We start from the raw sequence: 15,763 nt of genomic DNA, 5'->3' as shown, positions 1-15,763 counted from the left end.
GTAGTTACAGTTGAGTTAGCCATAGTCAACTCTCTCCATTGTGCGTGACATCATTATGGTACGGTAGGGGCAGTCCCTATCGTTTGATCTGTGTTTTGGTGCCTCAATTTTGCCTTTGGCCATTTTAAAGCAGTTCCAGCAACGGAATTCTTCTTTTTGTTCCTTTTTTGTGCAGTCAGATGATTTGTGTTCACCAGCACAGTGTAGACAACGATCTTTTGATTCAGTACATCTCGCGGCGGAGTGACCGTATCCCATGCATTTATAGCACTGCATGATTGGGCAGCTGTCTTCGACTCGGACTCGCTGGAAACCTATATTTATTCTTTCTTGTTTTAACATAGCTGAATGTACTTCTTTTTTGACGATCAGAATAACATTTCGTAGCCTATCATTTTTCCTGTTGTTTGTGAATCTTAGAATTTTAATAGCTTCCTTATCATTTCCAGTGGCTTCGTAGATAGTATCATTTTGTTGCAAGATCATGTCTAATATTTCGGAATCTTGTGTTTCTTTTTCGATCCCCTTCAAGATAACATTAGGTCTAAGACGTTTGCCCTCATGAGCAACCAAGTTACAATTGGTCAGCCCTGGAATTGCTGTAAGGATCTTCTGTGCATCTGACTTTTTAGGGCAGGTAATTATGACCTTGTTATTTTTGGCCTTTGACATTCCACTGACACCCACTCTGAGGTCGGCTGGCTTGATAATATCCTTTATTGTTGAAGTGATGGATTCTGACGTCGCTTCTTGGTCTGATGACGACACTATTACGGCATGTCTGGTGCGATCTCCTCGATTCCCTACTGCCGAGGCGTAACTGAGTACGGGTTCTTTTTGAGCGTTGGCGCAGAAAGCTGACATTTCCCTACAGTGTCTTTCTTCCATCTTCAGTTGACATTCTGCATTCTGCACCTTGGTTTCAAGTAATTCGACTTCCAGGGCATGAAGTTGTTTTCCCAGTGTGGCTCCTTTCTCAATTATCTCCAGTAAAGATGAGATTATTGTGTCGCGGACTTCTTTGGTTATGTTATTTTTTAGAGGCTCGGCTGCTTTCAGTGCCAGAGTGGCAATTTGAACAATATTCATGGCTGTCCCGGACTGTTTCGTTTTCTGAAGAGAAGTATATTGGGGGATTTCAACAGAAGTCAGAATCGGTTTGGTTTTGAGAGGAGGAATTTTGCCTTCGTTGATAGATGGAAGCGCTGGACTGGACTCGTGTGTTATTGGTGAGGATCTTGTAGTAGATGAGAATGTTGTTGCGGTGGTGGTAGAAAGAGCAGAGTTGGTGTTAGTGGGGATTGACGCTTGTTTATTAGTCTTAATTTCCTTCTTTTGTCGTTTATCCATAACTTTTCTGCTTTCGGCTCGGGTTTGTCTTGGGGACTTAACTAGTTCTGGACTGCTACTGCTCCGGATTATCGGTGACCTCGGCGTGGTTCCCGATTTTTTAAAAGGATCTTTAGCCCCTGGGGGGGTACACGGGGGATCTGCCATTTAAAATTTATTTTAATGTTTACATGTCACTAAGACTTGTATTGTATTTATTGTTATGTCCTGTTTTTTTTTTCACTTGTATATTTATTTTTACATTTATTAATATTTATGGAAAAAAAAATAAATAAAAAAACGGTTATTATTTATTTGGAGTTAATGGGGTTCGAACTGTCGTTCTTCGAAACTCGGCGCTAACGCGTTCGCCTCTAGTCCAAATTCCACTGTTGTTATACCGTCAAATAATAAATTATTATAATAATAGTGTCAGCACTTGGGATTTTTAAGAATTTATTTAAAATTACTTTAATATGTGTTTTTCGCCTTTGGAATAGATAACGCCTATTTGTCTGCAATCGGACTAGCACTTTATTTGTATAATGGGAATTGGCAGAGATACGCCTGTTTTCCGCAAATCGGCTAGCACTGGTAAAAGGTAAACAAAGTGAGCTCACTTTCAACCAATCGTCATGCAGCTACTTAAACTACCCGGTTTTAACAATGTTATTGTTATTCGCTAGAATATCACTTGTAAAAATTGCACTTGTAATATTTTCCGATGGAATACCGAGAGGATAAAAGAACACCGTTATAGCCCGCACAAAACTGCACTTATTTTCAAATTTGTATGTTCGAATTCACTTTTTTTTACACACTTTCGGTTGATTATCGTAAGAGCGTTTAATAGGCCACTTGCATGGATTTTGTACACATTCTTTTCTCCATAGCAGGGAACTATGCATTAACAGTAAGTAATCATTAGGCCGAAGCGATATTGCAGGGAACTATGCATTAACAGTAAGAAAACATTAGGCCCGAGCGACATTGCAGGGAACTATGCATTAACAGTAAGTAATCATTAGGCCGGAGCGACATTGCAGGGAACTATGCATTAACAGTAAGTTATCAGTAGGCCGAAGCGAGATTTTTGTCAAAATATTGGATTAAACGAGAATTTCTTAGCACAGGGGAGGCCGACCGGCTAACATCGTTCGATTGCTTTTTGTTTAGGCTTCCACCGAGAGAAAACCAGCGTGATGATTTCTAAAGCTTCCACCGAGAGAAAACCAGCGTGATGATTTCTAAAGCTTCCACCGAGAGCAAACCAGCGTGATGATTTCTAAAGCTTCCACCGAGAGCAAACCAGCGTGATGATTTCTAAAGCTTCCACCGAGAGAAAACCAGCGTGATGATTTCTAAAGCTTCCACCGAGAGAAAACCAGCGTGATGATTTCTAAAGCTTCCACCGAGAGCAAACCAGCGTGATGATTTCCAAAGCTTCCACCAAGAGAAAACCAGCGTGATGATTTCCTAAGCCTCCACAGAGAGCAAACCAGCGTGATGATTTCTAAAGCTTCCACCGAGAGAAAACCAGCGTGATGATTTCTAAAGCTTCCACCGAGAGCAAACCAGCGTGATGATTTCTAAAGCTTCCACCGAGAGCAAACCAGCGTGATCTACCAAGTCGTTTTATCAGAAGAAGACTGGCGGAGGCCATGTGAACTACCTAGTCGTTCTATTTGAAGAAGACTGGCTGAGGCCATGTGAACTACCTAGTCGTTCAATTAGAAGAATACTGGCTGAGGCCACGTGAACTACCTAGTCGATCTATTATAAGAAGACTGGCTGGGGCCACGTGAACTACCTAGTCGATCTATTATAAGAAGACTGGTGGAGGCCACGTGAACTACCTAGTCGTTCTATTTAAAGAAGACTGGCTGAGGCCACGTGAAAAACCTAGTCGTTATATAAGAAGAAGACTGGCTGAGGCCACGTGAACTACCTAGTCGTTCTATTAGAAGAAGACTGGCTGAGGCCACGTGAACTACCTAGTCAATCTATTATAAGAAGACTGATGGAGGCCACGTGAACTACCTAGTCGTTCTATTTGAAGAAGACTGGCTGAGGCCACGTGAAAAAACCTAGTCGTTCTATTAGAAGAAGACTGGCTGAGGCCACGTGAACTACCTAGTCGTTCTATTAGAAGAAGACTGGCGGAGGCCATGTGAACTACCTAGTCGTTCAATTAGAAGAAGACTGGCTGAGGCCACGTGAACTACCTAGTCGATCTATTATAAGAAGACTGGTGGAGGCCACGTGAACTATCTAGTCGTTCTATTTGAAGAAGACTGGCTGAGGCCACGTGAAAAACCTAGTCGTTCTATTAGAAGAAGACTGGCTGAGGCCACGTGAACTACCTAGTCGTTCTATTAGAAGAAGACTGGCGGAGGCCATGTGAACTACCTAGTCGTTCAATTAGAAGAACTGGCTGAGGCCACGTGAACTACCTAGTCGATCTATTATAAGAAGACTGGTGGAGGCCACGTGAACTACCTAGTCGATCTATTATAAGAAGACTGGTGGAGGCCACGTGAACTACCTAGTCGTTCTATTTGAAGAAGACTGGCTGAAGCCACGTGAACTACCTAGTCGTTCTATTAGAAGAAAAATGGTTGAGGACACGTGAACTACCTAGTCGTTCTATTAGAAGAAGAGGCCACGTGGGTAACGCTGGGGACTTCAGCAATTTGTAAATAAATCATGATTCCCTGTACTTTATTTGCAATCAATGTTTGTGCAGAAAATGATAACATTCTAACTTCAGATAGCAACTTGCTAATGTTTCCCACATCCTACTAAATAAATACATTTAATGATAACGCTGGCCTGTTACATTAAATTAGCGGTTAAAAATGAATGCTTACGCTATCTGAAATGTTTAATTCATTTTCTCGTTATCATTTTATTTTATTTATTAATGTGATGAGGTACCGCAGAAAAGATCCAACTGCTCCCATACGTCTACAGCCGTGGGGAAGGGAAGGGGATGTGGGAGAGAAAGATTGTGAAGTACTTGGTTATTCAGATCTGGCCACCAAATAGAATAAAGTCATTTCAAGCAACTTTACAAATATAAATGGTGACACTGAGAGTCCCGACTGCTCCCAAACGTCTACAGCCGTGGGGAAGGGAAGGGGATGTGGGAGAGAAAGATTGTGAAGTACCTGGTTATTATTACACCAAATAGAATAAAGTCATTTCAAGCAACTTTACAAATATAAATGGTGACACTGAGAGTCCCAACTGCTCCCAAACTCCTACAGCTGTGGGGTAGGGAAGGAGATGTGGAAGAGAACGGTTGAAGAATGAAATGGATTAGTTAGTTCCGTGCTTCCACTACTCTATTTGCCAGGAAGTGTTTCCTAGGATTGGATGCTAAAGATGTCCACATTTGTATTATTTCATTACATATTCAATGATCGCTTACTTGCTCGTACTTGTTAGCCTTATTCTACCTACTATGTCCTACTATGTCAGTCGTGGCAACGGACTATAATACCATCATACATACAAGTCCTACTATGTCAGTCGTGGCAACGGACTATAATACCATCAGACAGTTTCTCCGCAGGGGTAGGCAGAGAGGATAGAGCGCTAAACAACGCGGTGTTGACAGATACAAATAATAAAACAATAATACATACCGATTGAACAGTTTAAAAAGTATATTCGATTCTCCGTTTTGAGGCTATCGTGAAAGAGATTGTAAATGTGTTTAACCTCATGGCCTATGCTAATCTTAACACTTTCAGTCTTTACTGTATTAGTGCACCATTTATGTTGTATTCCATTTTGTATTTTGTAGATTCAAATGCGTTACGTGTTATATTCGTACAATATTCAGTAAGTTCAACTCTTGGTATATATTTTTCGTATCTATATTATATACAATTGAAGAGTTTTTTTAAACATTATTTTGTATTATTTGTAAATCGTTTAAGTAGGTAATGCGTGTGTTTGCCATATTTCTATTAGATAATTGGGTTTTAAATCCACACACCTTAGGCCTTAGACACATTACGCCACATTGTGGATATATATATATATATACATAGTCGAGCCGAACTGCCTGCAAGCTGCTGTTTCACATACAACTTTGGGACGTCTTTTTCAGCGCTGACAAACTGAATCTTAGGCTGGCCGCATACATACGTTTTTCGTATTCGATTTCCGAATTCGTTTTCCGTATTCGGACATCTGAATGCACGGAATCAGTAGAAAATACATTAACTGCCGACAAACTCGGAGGAGATTGCATCTCATATTGGGACGGCTTTGTGCTCTCGTGCCACCAGAGCCGACCCAGGCATCTATTTACTTTGTTGGTTCTTTATTTCATTTAAATTTAATGATTAAAAGGAACATTAATAAAACTGATTGATTTGCATTTACATTTATAAAACAAAATGTTTATATAAATAAGGACCACATTACTTTGAAATAAGAAGAAGACTGGCTGAGGCCACGTGAACTACCTAGTCGTTCTATTAGAAGAAGACTTGCGGAGGCCCTGTGAACTACCTAGTCGTTCTATTAGAAGAAGACTGTCGGAGGCCACGTGAACTACCTAGTCGTTCTATTCGAAGAAAACTGGCGGAGGCCACGTGAACTACCTAGTCGTTCTATTAGAAGAAGATTGGCGGAGGCCACGTGAACAACCTAGTCGTTCTATTAGAAGGCCACGTGAACTACCTAGTCGTTCTATTAGAAGAAGACTGGCGGAGGCCAAGTGAACTACATAGTCGTTCTATTAGAAGAAGACTTGCGGAGGCCACGTGAACTACTTAGTCGTTCTATTAGAAGAAGACTGGCGGAGGCCACGTGAACTACCTAGTCGTTCTATTAGAAGAAGATTGGCGGAGGCCACGTGAACAACCTAGTCGTTCTATTAGAAGGCCACGTGAACTACCTAGTCGTTCTATTAGAAGAAGACTGGCGGAGGCCACGTGAACTACCTAGTCGTTCTATTAGAAGAAGATTGGCGGAGGCCACGTGAACAACCTAGTCGTTCTATTAGAAGGCCACGTGAACTACCTAGTCGTTCTATTAGAAGAAGACTGGCGGAGGCCACGTGAACTACATAGTCGTTCTATTAGAAGAAGACTTGCGAAGGCCCTGTAAACTACCTAGTCGTTCTATTAGAAGGAGACTGGCAGAGGCCACGTGAACTACCTAGTTGTTCTATTCGAAGAAAACTGGCGGAGGCCACGTGAACTACCTAGTCGTTCTATTAGAAGAAGATTGGCGGAGGCCACGTGAACAACCTAGTCGTTCTATTAGAAGGCCACGTGAACTACCTAGTCGTTCTATTAGAAGAAGACTGGCGGTGAAACGATATACCTTACTCCCACCACTACTTTCAGGTAAAAAGATATACCTTACTTCCACCACTACTTTTCTTGAAGTTCTTTAGACTTGAAGGAAAGGTTATACTTTGGAGGTTGCAACATGCGCCATTTTTTCACAGGCACACGTGATAAAATTTTACTACTTTAGTAGTAATGTTGGATAATTTCTAGTTGATTTCATTCCAAAAGAATTGAACTTGACGTTAAATTTTCCATTTTCTTGGAGTCTTTCAAAGCCATTCCTAAATCAACAAGTTACATATTAAAATTCGTGAATAACAGGTAACATACTATTGTATTTTTATAACAGTCCTGATGATGGTACGGAGGTACCGAAACCGGTAGACTAAAATTTCAATAAAGTGACTTTAAACACAGTGTTTTCCTTTTTACTATTTAAAATGTCAAGTCACAATGTGTTTGCTTCTTTTGAAAAAAACTTATATATTTATATAAATGTTAAAGTATTTTTACGACAATATTGATGATATAAGTCGTTTTTATTGTTAAAATTATACTGACTTTTGATTTTTGCAAAGTCACTCCATCCTACTGTTCACTAGGGGTTTATATACTTTCTTTCTCCCCAGTTGTTCATAATGGTAAGGAACCAGAGAAGTGCTTTAATTGTAAGTATATCCTTCTAACAAAACAATAGCAGTTGTCAATCGCTTCTTTGTCTATATATATATATATATTAGTTCTGGCAAGCATTATATATTATATAAATATTTAAAGTTTTTTATTTGTTTTATTATAATATATTATAAATATATTAGTTTTACGATAGCGGTTTGTATTTTTTAAGTAAATCCAAGAACAGAGTCGGGATCAAAGTTCATGAACATGTTTTATTTATTATTTTATTTACGCCCTAATGGGCTTTTACATGAAAATATACATTTACATTGATTACAATAATTGAACATAAGAAGATAAATGGAGTTAATTGTAAGAAAGCAACACATATAATAAAATTTTGTGCAAATTAGCAAAACACTAATAAGATGGATTCAATATAAAATATACCCAAGCATGAAATAGTAAGTAAAAGAAAGTTCAACATAAAAAGTAAGTAAGTGGGTGTGTTTAAACCCAGTATTAATTGTGTGTTTAACAAATCGATAAACCAATATAAATTAGAGTGTAACTTACTCGTGAGGTAAAGAACATTATAACAGAGATTTAAAAAAAAATAACAAAATAAGAGTTGCACCTGTAAAAAGCAAAAACTAATAGAATTTAGCAATATCGACATGAATAAGAAATAATAAGATCTGAGATGGAACATAGTGTTATGTATAAAAAGTAGTTAGTAGGTATATGCATACAATTATAAGTGTATAGTAGAGCAAATAAAAAACAAACAAATATGGATATAATTTACTTGAAAGGTTTCGAATGGGAGAAGATGTAATAAAATTATTAAAGCTATAAAAGTTAATTATTAGCCGATAGAATCGAAATAAGTTGCCTTTTAAAGCTCACAAAATTGTCAAAACCAAATATATCAATAAGTTCACAGTATTTATTCGCAAGGTTGTGAATTCTAGGAATTGGTGAAAAAATAGAATAATTAGTGTTGAGGTTCTTGTTAAATTTAAAAGTATCTTTACTGCGAGTTTGCCTAGCAGGAACATTAATGCAAATAAGTTCCAACAAATTAGGGCTGTCAATTAAAGATTTAATAATTTTGAATAAAAATAGCAAATCAATTAACACTCTTCTATCAGATAATTTAAGAAGTTTAGTTTCAGCAAGCAAGTTATTGTAATTTATAAATTCGATTGGAATTTTCATTTTAAAATTAATGTACCGAAGGAATTTATTTTGTACCTTTTCTAATGATAGATTAACAGATAAAAACGACTTTAAGACATGATAAGGAAATCCAATACATTATTTACATTTAGGAGTATTCACATTAATATCAGTATTTTGAATTATTTTAAATTTCAAAGTGTTAATTTTTCAATGACGGTTTGTAATCAAAATCAACCCTTCCGCCGTAAATAAATAACAAAAATTCAACCAAACATTAATATTTCTATAATATAATATCCCCTTTAAAATATACTTGTATTATTGGTATTCAACATTATGGACTCCGCACCAAACTAAATGTATAAATATGCAATCCTCAAGAGGAATATGAACGTCAAAAATATTTTTGTTCTTTCAACTTCCAAAATAATAATCGAGCAACTCGTATCGTAAAGATTATTTGTGTCGTCTGCGCGAGGCAAGGAATTGTAAAATAATAGTCGCCGTGCAGTAGGTGTATTTTGGCTGTATTTTTAATATTTTTGTAGATATATTTATATGAATAATCATTAAAAACAACAAGAGCATTATTAACATTATACACGGTGTCCGGAAACTCGTAGTACAAGCGGGAAATTGGAGAATCTACATCACACGGAGAACCCAAATTGAAATTACCCGTTTAACTCAAAAAATAGACCCTCACTTTGTAACGAATAAGCAATTAGAATCAATCGTCTCCGCTTTTGTATTCATTATAATTTTCATAATAATTTCACAATTATAATATGTATTTAGTTTATATGATGACCATCCCCACTCCAATAAAAACATATCCCTTCAAAAAACAATATTATATTAATTTATTTTTTTTAAATCCCATACATCATAATAACGATTTGACAATAAAATTAGGACATTAATAATTCATATTACTTGTAAGGTTTTAGTATCTACTTACAAATATCCCGTTTTCAGGAGAAATTTTAGTTATAATTTATAAAATACTGGTTGCATTGTACCCGGCGTTGGTAGGGGTTGTGAACACTAGCTGACGTGTACCCGGCGTTGCTAGGGCATGTGAACACTAGCTGACGTGTACCCGGCGTTGCTAGGGGATGTGAACACTAACTGACGTGTACCCGGCGTTGCTAGGGGTTGTGAACACTAGCTGACGTGTACCCGGCGTTGCTAGGGGATGTGAACACTAGCTGACGTGTACCCGGCGTTGCTAGGGCATGTGAACACTAGCTGACGTGTACCCGGCGTTGCTAGGGGATGTGAACACTAACTGACGTGTACCCGGCGTTGCTAGGGGTTGTGAACACTAGCTGACGTGTACCCGGCGTTGCTAGGGGATGTGAACACTAGCTGACGTGTACCCGGCGTTGCTAGGGCATGTGAACACTAGCTGACGTGTACCCGGCGTTGCTAGGGGATGTGAACACTAACTGACGTGTACCCGGCGTTGCTAGGGGTTGTGAACACTAGCTGACGTGTACCCGGCGTTGCTAGGGGATGTGAACACTAGCTGACGTGTACCCGGCGTTGCTAGGGCATGTGAACACTAGCTGACGTGTACCCGGCGTTGCTAGGGGTTGTGAACACTAGCTGACGTGTACCCGGCGTTGCTAGGGGATGTGAACACTAGCTGACGTGTACCCGGCGTTGCTAGGGCATGTGAACACTAGCTGACGTGTACCCGGCGTTGCTAGGGCATGTGAACACTAGCTGACGTGTACCCGGCGTTGCTAGGGGATGTGAACACTAACTGACGTGTACCCGGCGTTGCTAGGGGTTGTGAACACTAGCTGACGTGTACCCGGCGTTGCTAGGGGATGTGAACACTAGCTGACGTGTACCCGGCGTTGCTAGGGCATGTGAACACTAGCTGACGTGTACCCGGCGTTGCTAGGGGATGTGAACACTAACTGACGTGTACCCGGCGTTGCTAGGGGTTGTGAACACTAGCTGACGTGTACCCGGCGTTGCTAGGGGATGTGAACACTAGCTGACGTGTACCCGGCGTTGCTAGGGCATGTGAACACTAGCTGACGTGTACCCGGCGTTGCTAGGGGATGTGAACACTAACTGACGTGTACCAGGCGTTGCTAGGGGTTGTGAACACTAGCTGACGTGTACCCGGCGTTGCTAGGGGATGTGAACACTAGCTGACGTGTACCCGGCGTTGCTAGGGCATGTGAACACTAACTGACGTGTACCCGGCGTTGCTAGGGGTTGTGAACACTAGCTGACGTGTACCCGGCGTTGCTAGGGCATGTGAACACTAGCTGACGTGTACCCGGCGTTGCTAGGGGATGTGAACACTAACTGACGTGTACCCGGCGTTGCTAGGGGTTGTGAACACTAGCTGACGTGTACCCGGCGTTGCTAGGGCATGTGAACACTAGCTGACGTGTACCCGGCGTTGCTAGGGGATGTGAACACTAACTGACGTGTACCCGGCGTTGCTAGGGGTTGTGAACACTAGCTGACGTGTACCCGGCGTTGCTAGGGCATGTGAACACTAGCTGACGTGTACCCGGCGTTGCTAGGGGATGTGAACACTAACTGACGTGTACCCGGCGTTGCTAGGGGTTGTGAACACTAGCTGACGTGTACCCGGCGTTGCTAGGGCATGTGAACACTAGCTGACGTGTACCCGGCGTTGCTAGGGGATGTGAACACTAACTGACGTGTACCCGGCGTTGCTAGGGGTTGTGAACACTAGCTGACGTGTACCCGGCGTTGCTAGGGGATGTGAACACTAGCTGACGTGTACCCGGCGTTGCTAGGGCATGTGAACACTAGCTGACGTGTACCCGGCGTTGCTAGGGGATGTGAACACTAACTGACGTGTACCCGGCGTTGCTAGGGGTTGTGAACACTAGCTGACGTGTACCCGGCGTTGCTAGGGCATGTGAACACTAGCTGACGTGTACCCGGCGTTGCTAGGGGATGTGAACACTAACTGACGTGTACCCGGCGTTGCTAGGGGTTGTGAACACTAGCTGACGTGTACCCGGCGTTGCTAGGGCATGTGAACACTAGCTGACGTGTACCCGGCGTTGCTAGGGGATGTGAACACTAACTGACGTGTACCCGGCGTTGCTAGGGGTTGTGAACACTAGCTGACGTTTACCCGGCGTTGCTAGGGGTTGTGAACACTAGCTGAGGTGTACCCGGTGTTGCTAGGGGTTGTGAACACTAGCTGACGTGTACCCGGCGTTGCTAGGGGTTGTGAACACTAGCTGACGTGTACCCGGCGTTGCTAGGGCATGTGAACACTAGCTGACGTGTACCCGGCGTTGCTAGGGGATGTGAACACTAACTGACGTGTACCCGGCGTTGCTAGGGGTTGTGAACACTAGCTGACGTTTACCCGGCGTTGCTAGGGGTTGTGAACACTAGCTGAGGTGTACCCGGTGTTGCTAGGGGTTGTGAACACTAGCTGACGTGTACCCGGCGTTGCTAGGGGTTGTGAACACTAGCTGACGTGTACCCGGCGTTGCTAGGGGTTGTGAACACTAGCTGACGTTTACCCGGCGTTGCTAGGGGTTGTGAACACTAGCTGAGGTGTACCCGGTGTTGCTAGGGGTTGTGAACACTAGCTGACGTGTACCCGGCGTTGCTAGGGGATGTGAACACTAACTGACGTGTACCCGGCGTTGCTAGGGGTTGTGAACACTAGCTGACGTTTACCCGGCGTTGCTAGGGGTTGTGAACACTAGCTGAGGTGTACCCGGTGTTGCTAGGGGTTGTGAACACTAGCTGACGTGTACCCGGCGTTGCTAGGGGATGTGAACACTAACTGACGTGTACCCGGCGTTGCTAGGGGTTGTGAACACTAGCTGACGTTTACCCGGCGTTGCTAGGGGTTGTGAACACTAGCTGAGGTGTACCCGGTGTTGCTAGGGGTTGTGAACACTAGCTGACGTGTACCCGGCGTTGCTAGGGGTTGTGAACACTAGCTGACGTGTACCCGGCGTTGCTAGGGGTTGTGAACACTAGCTGACGTCTAAATGCTGAACTAAAATAACTGATTTAAAAAACACTTGTTTTACACAAAATATCTTAAATGGAATATTTGTGAACGTTACCGAAAACTAAAAATTGTTTTTGAAACGAAATGAAATACGCATTCTCATTTTATTACTTATTATTATCCGCGTCTGCCTGTTTGTGCGCTTAGTTCTTCTAACCTACGCAACGGATTTTAATTTAGGGTTATTAGAGAACATAGAAAAATTAATAAAAATCAAAGTTTTGTAAATAAGTACTAATCATTAATTATAATCCTTTAAACATTTCAAATAACATTTGTACAATTTAAAAAAAAGATTTATACAATTATGACCAAAAAACATCACTATCGCAATGACTATTATTTTATCAACTGTCTTCAGGTTGGTTAGTAGGGGTACCACAATAGAAATTAATTCTCTTTGACATCTCGTAGAAGGATCCACGCTAATGTGAACTCTGGCAGAATCTTGAAAAGGAAACGTCACTATCGCAATGACTATTATTTTATCAACTGTCTTCAGGTTGGTAAGTAGGTACCACAATAGAAATTAATTCTCTTTGACATCTCCTAGAAGGATCCACGCTAATGTGAACTCTGGCAGAATCTTGAAAAGGAAACGGAACGACCAAAATAATTTGCAGAAATGCGTTTCGCGGCCGAGTGGAGAATGAATCCGGAGGTCGCGGGTTCAAATCCCGTTCAAGGTATATCTACGTTCCAGAGTGGAAGATACTCTCAGTATCGCCCTGGTGTAAGACCATCATTCAGTATTTAACCGTTGCTTGAAATGGCTTTTGCCATGTTTGGAGATCAGATCTGAATAGTTAGGTACTTCCTCACCTTCCTCCTCCCCAACTCCTTATTCTTCCTAATACCTTCATCCTCACAACATGCCCCAATTCAAGATGCCATAGTCTCACTGGCTCCAGACAAACGATCAACTTAAATCGGGTTGCCATCCGTCCCGATATATTGGGACTGTGCAACTTCTCCTACTTAGGAACCCCTTTTCGGATATGGTTTTATTATAGATATAATGTTACAAAAGAAGTTCTTCAGATTATGATCGGAAAATAATTCATATTTGTGATTGAACTTCACAAAATAAAATAAAACATAGGTAGAGTCATTTTGTCGATGTTTCTTCTTTTTTACTAAATCAAAGCTGAATTCAATGAATTAGCAATTAGGAATTGAACCTGATAGCTTCTGCCAAAACAGATGGGCACATTATATTATATTGGAGAGGAAACGTACAAGAAGATAATACTAACAAATCTAAGCGGAACATGAAACAGAACAAGACACAGAAAATGAGAAAGATAACAGTCTCAACTGGGAATCGAACCCAGGGTCTCTTTTTTACCGGGACAATGTTTTAATCCACTCGACCATTAATAAGAACAAACTTGTTATGATCTCTTATTCAAAAATCAGAATTGACAATTTTACCTCGTAAGTAATTGTTAATATTTTTAGTATTATCTTTTATTTATTTATTATGACCTTCAAAAAAGTCTAAGAATATAAATGATATTCGAACATTATATAATAGCGTAATGCGTGATGATATAAATATATACAGTTGCAAAGATATAAAATTTAAACGTAAGATAAGCAATATTAAAAAATAAGATAAGAAATTGGAAAAACAAGTTACGTAATCAGATTTTTGAAGTTTTAGATAAATGAAGATTTAAGAAAAGTATTAATATTATATACCCTTGTCAGAAAAGCCAGTTAGAATTTAACTCAACCACTTGAAATCCATCCGTTATAATATTCATGAAAAACATGTAGAATATTTAGCTTAATTAACCTCCTCAGTCCCCGCGTCTCCTGTGGGCGACATAAAAAAGGTCCATAAAAGTGGTGTGATTCCAAGGGTCTATATCAATTGCAAACTAATTTCGAGTTTGCAGTGTTGCTCATAAATGTCATTAACTGTTTTAAATTGACATATTTTTCAAATAAATGTTTACACAACGGTTTTTTGACAGTTTAAAAATGGCAGGTTTGGGGAAAGGACTTTTCGCTGGTTCAGAAATTGGTAAGTTTGTTATATTTACTATATTTTCAGCTCAACTTTTACTCTGTGAACTTTTTGGTGTTCTATTATGTTTATTTTATAACATCGAATTGATAGATTTTCAATGTTTTGTCATTCATGTCTGTAAAAATGGCCAAAGTTGTATGTCTCCAGGAGGAGACATCGAGTCTTAGTGTCAAAATTTTTCAGATAGAAGTTTTCAGATCTAGATTCCATGTAGGTATATTTGGTATTATTCATGCATTTCCTTCATAAATATTTAATAACTTTTACAAGTTAGTTGAGAAAACAATTCAGATAATACGTTTTTAAACACATTTTCGTATGCTAATTCATACAATGTTTTCTATTTCCAGATTCTGATGCATTTATTAATTTTGGCAACTTAGAGGTGGATGGAAATATTACTGAATGTGACCTCAGTGATGATGAGAGTAACGACCCTGACTGCAATGAAACTACTGCGGATGACGTGATGATATCTAATGATGAATAGTTAGCAGTGGCGGTTTTCTCTAAAGTGCGTTTGTGCGGCGAATCCCCATTAAAAAGATGAGAAAATAAAACAAACTTGTTTCATAATAATATAAGCACATTATAGATAGCATGCTATTAAAATTTCGCCTTCAAAACCCGCGCCACCGAAAAATACGATACATATTCCAAGTTTGTGCGAGTTGAAATCCGCGCCAAACTCTTCATACAAAAGAATTTTAGCCGGTACAGACCCTATGACGGTGACTTATACAAAATTTGGTCTTTCTTTCCAAAACTAAGACAAATTGTGTGCGTCGATCACGCGGTATGATATCACGTGACCTCCGAACATTGACGAATGTAACCGAAGAAACCCGAGAACTTCGCGGAATGACTGGCCGACGTTTGACCTTTGAACCATAGGGAAGCAAGTGTTATTTTTTATGTTATATTATTATGTTATATTTATGGTATTTAACTTTTTAGTCATTTTTGTACATATTTTTGTTTTCTTGTTTCTGCATTTCTCCAACCGTTTGCTTATGGCATTTGTAAATCTACTACCTATTGAAGTAGACCGATTTTGATTTCTGTTTTCGTATTTTTTTTTTAGATAGGTCGTTATATTCCTTAATTATATTTGCGAAAGTTTCGGCAAACGCCCCATTGTCGTCGCTAGTTATGCAATTTTGTGTTTTGTCTTCTCCAGTATTCTTTCGGATTTCAAATTGAAAGCGTTTGCGTATATGTTTATTTATGCGT

The sequence above is a fragment of the Hesperophylax consimilis genome, chromosome 17, assembly GCF_061612785.1.
Source record: "Hesperophylax consimilis isolate HC1 chromosome 17, BYU_Hcon_1.0, whole genome shotgun sequence".
Lineage (NCBI taxonomy): Eukaryota > Metazoa > Arthropoda > Insecta > Trichoptera > Limnephilidae > Hesperophylax > Hesperophylax consimilis.
Note: the sequence above shows the minus strand (reverse complement) of the source record.